Source organism: Hipposideros armiger, unplaced genomic scaffold, assembly GCF_001890085.2.
Source record: "Hipposideros armiger isolate ML-2016 unplaced genomic scaffold, ASM189008v1 scaffold_126, whole genome shotgun sequence".
Lineage (NCBI taxonomy): Eukaryota > Metazoa > Chordata > Mammalia > Chiroptera > Hipposideridae > Hipposideros > Hipposideros armiger.
The window spans coordinates 266,934-270,957 of record NW_017731476.1 but is presented as its reverse complement, the minus strand read 5'-3'; the positions used below and the strand labels follow the sequence as shown (position 1 = coordinate 270,957).

The window sequence follows — 4,024 nt, the reverse complement described above, 5'->3', positions numbered from 1 at the left end:
CAAAAGAAGAAATTGGTGGAAAATAAATATTTCTGGTCAATGGTTCAGCAACCTTCTAGTCAGGAACATGTACCTGACCTTTATACATGATTATTTGTAAAGCTGAGGCAGTTTTTTAAAATAGCTGTAAATTTTTATTTATTTTTTAATGGCTGAAAGCAATAACCATTTTATGAAGCTTGTAATTCTATGGGTTGGCTAAGCAACTCTTCTGAGCCATAAATTCTTTGATATTCCTTCAACAAGAGGTGGGGGGGGTCAACGGCCCCTCACCTTAATCTGGGCTGGCTGTAGCTGCTTCCGTTAATAGAGTGTGATGCCTGTGACTTCCAAGGATGGGTTATCAAAGGCATGCAATTGTCACCATGCTCACTGGAATACTCATTCCTGGAGTCTGTAATTCCCTGCCACAACCATGCTGGTAAGGACACCTGTAGACACTATGGTTGAGCCTGTCCTTCAGCCATCTCAACCCTGAAAGCAGCTTCCCCAGGCCCACACTATTCCAACCTCAGCCATTAGAGAGTCACGTTCAGCGGTTCAGGTCATCTGAGGCTCAGACATCAAAGAACAGAGTACAGCTTTTCCTGATTTGCCTTTTCCAAATTCCTGACCCACAGAATCAATGAGCATTAAAAAAAAAAAAAAAGTTTTTACGCCACTAAATATTGGGATGGTCTATTACACAGTCAAAGATTTCAATGAAACAAAAGTTAAGGGACTGACTCAACAAAGTAAATAAAACTATATTTTATCACTGTTTAAAAAAAAAAGTTAAGGGAAAAAGCAGAATGTATTCACGTAATCAGTGTGGACGAGGCAATGCCTGTGGCTATTACAATGTGAAATTAATCACTGGGTGCAAAATTGGTGCATAAAGTAATTACTGGATGCTAAGTTAATGAATAATTAATTGCATGAACTACATATTTCTCTCTTTGTGTTCCATACTAAACTAATATCTGTAATTTTAATGATCATTTCAAGAATATCCAAGCAAAAACAAAAACCAGTCACTCCTTCGTCTCTTTTAGATCCTGACAAAAAAGCAATGGGAGGGGCGTTTAAAGGAACTAAAGTGGCTGCTCAGGAAATTCTATGACAGAGGATGGAAGAAGCTAGGTACTCAGGGATGAACACAAAAGACGGGTATAAACTTAGAAGAAAAGAGTCAAGATGGCTGTAATTCGAGTGCAACTGAGATTGTGAAACACGCTATACAACAAAAAAGGGCTTTTATAACTATATTTGCTGCAAGGGAAAAAAAGGAAGAAATGAGCCCATTGCTCAGTGTAGATGGTGTAATATTAACAGATGACCAAGAGAAAGAAGAACCTCTCAACTTTCATTTTGTTTAGTCTCTACAAAGAGAATGGTGCTCAAAATTAAAATGATTCAAGGGTGTAGTTAGGAGGAAATTGGGGCCCTAAAGAAGTAAAAAATAATAAGAGAACACTAACACAATTGAAATATTCAAGACCCCAGATCTGAATGCAGTCCATATCCCCAAATGCTGAAACTGGAGATACAGTTTTGGAACCATCGTAGATGAACTTTGAGAAATTTTAGAAAATAGGAAAAGTACTGGGGATAGGCAAATAGTATTCTGACTTTCAAGAAATTTTAAAATGCAATTTATAAAACTATTCACCAATGACTTCGGTATTAGTCATCCTGACAAAGGTTCTAGATTCTACATTCTTCAGATGATCCGTGGGAGCTGTGAGAACTACTCATGCTAATTAAACCTCATTTCCCTTTTCCAGGGTGTTACAACAATCGAGTTACAACACTGTCAGATGGGGAACTTTTAGGACTTTACTTGCTTTCTGCCTTGATTTCAAGAAAGAAACATGGTCTTTCAGGCCATCTTTGCAGATCATATAAAGAAACCTGTGCACAAGTACCGGAATTTGGTGGGTCTAATGAAGTTTGAACATTAATAGCAATTAAATGTTTATTTTGGGGATGTCAGCAAAAGCAGCAGAGGAAGGACCTATAAAAATTCACTCCCACATAAAAGCAATAATAGTAATAATAATAATGATAATAATAATAATTTTAAAACCCTGCAAAAAATTGTCAGAATCAACTTTTTAATTATTCTGTAAACTAGCCAAAGGCTTACAGCAACTTGAGGAATGCTTATTCAACAAAAAATGCTAAGACAGAGATACGTTCATTAGATCACTCCTTTCTGTCGGTGGACGCCGCCAAGTAAGCATTGTAAAGTCTCCCCTCCCGCGGTGGTCATGTCTAAGTCAGAGTCGCCCAAAGAACCTGAAAAGCTGCGGAAGCTCTTCATCGAAGGTTTGAGTTTTGAAACAACAGATGAAAGTCTGAGGAGCCATTTTGAGCAATGGGGAACACTCACGGACTGTGTGGTGATACCAAACACCAAGAGCTCCAGAGGCTTTGGGTTTGTCACCTATGCCACTGTGGAGGAGGTGGATGCAGCCATGAATGCAAGGTCACACGAGGTGGATGGAAGAGCTGTGGAACCAAAGAGGGCTGTCTCAAGAGAAGATTCTCCAAGATCTGGTGCCCATTTAACTGTGATAAAGATTTTTGTTGGTGGTATTAAAGAAGACACTGAAAAACATCACCTAAGAGATTATTTTGAATAGTATGGGAAAATTGAAGTGATTGAAATCATGACTGACCAAAGCAGTGGCAAGAAGAGAGGCTTTGCTTTTGTAACCTTTGATGACCATGACTCTATAAACAAGATTGTCATTCAGAAATACCATACTGTGAATGGCCACAACTGTGAAGTAAGGAAAGCCCTATCTAAGCAAGAGATGGCTAGTGCTTCAACCAGTCAAAGAGGTCGAAGTGGTTCTGGAAGCTTCGGTGGTGGTCGAGGAGGTGGTTTTGGTGGGAATGACAACTTTGGTGTTGGAGGAAACTTCAGTGGTCGAGGCGGCTTTGGTGGCAGTCGTGGTGATGGAGGATATGGTGGCAGTGGGGATGGCTATAATGGATTTGGTAATGATGGAAGCAATTTTGGAGGTGGCGGAAGCTACAACGATTTTGGCAGTTACAACAATCAGTCTTCAAATTTTGGACCCATGAAAGGAGGAAACTTTGGAGGCAGAAGCTCTGGCCCCTATGGTGGTAGAGGCCAATACTTTGCCAAACCATGAAACCAAGGTGACTATAGTGGTTCCAGCAGCAGCAGCAGTAGCTATGGCAGTGGCAGAAAGTTTGATTACTGCCAGGAAACAAAGCTTAGCAGGAGAGGAGAGCCAGAGAAGTGACAGGGAAGCTACAGGTTACAACAGATTTGTGAACTCAGCCAAGCACAATGGTGGCAGGGCCTAGCTGCTACAAAGAAGACATGTTTTAGACAATACTCATGTGTATGGGCAAAAAACTCAAGGACTGTATTTGTGACTAATTGTATAACAGGTTATTTTAGTTACTGTTCTGTGGAAAGTGTAAAGCATTCCAACAAAGGGTTTTAATGTAGATTTTTTTTTTGCACCCATGCTGTTGATTGCTAAATGTAATAGTCTGATCATGATGCTGAATAAATGTGTCTTTTTAAATTAAAAAAAAAAAGATGAGACATACAAAGAAAGAGAAAATAAAGGAGACTTATACACAAGCCAAAGCAGGCAAGACACTGCCTATGAGGACTAGGTGTCAAATTTAACCAATAGCTCTATGTAGCCATTATAAATATGTTCAAATAACTAAAGGAAACCATGCTTAAAGAAATAAAGGAAGGGCCAGCCAAGTGATGCGTTGGTTAGGAGTTGCCTTGGGATGCCAGCTCTGAGCAACAGGGCCCCGGTTTGGATCCCACAGCATGAGCGGTCAGCAGCCGGTGTGAGCGGCCGTCCAGTGGCCAGCGAGTGACTGCCTCACCCGGGAAGAGCGCAATGATAATACCAACATGGGCCAGTGAAGCGATGTCCTCCACAGCTAGACTGAAGAACAGGGGAACGGCAACTTGTCTGTTCCCCTTCCCCCAATTCCCCAACGCTGTTCCCCTCCCCCAATTCCCCAATAAAATCTT

The 4,024-nt window shown here is 40.8% G+C and overlaps 1 pseudogene; it reads left to right on the top strand.

The window, feature by feature from the left end:
• Positions 1-2,252: 2,252 nt before the first annotated feature.
• On the top strand, positions 2,253-3,520 carry LOC109385853 (heterogeneous nuclear ribonucleoprotein A1-like; annotated as a pseudogene).
• Positions 3,521-4,024: the final 504 nt, after the last annotated feature.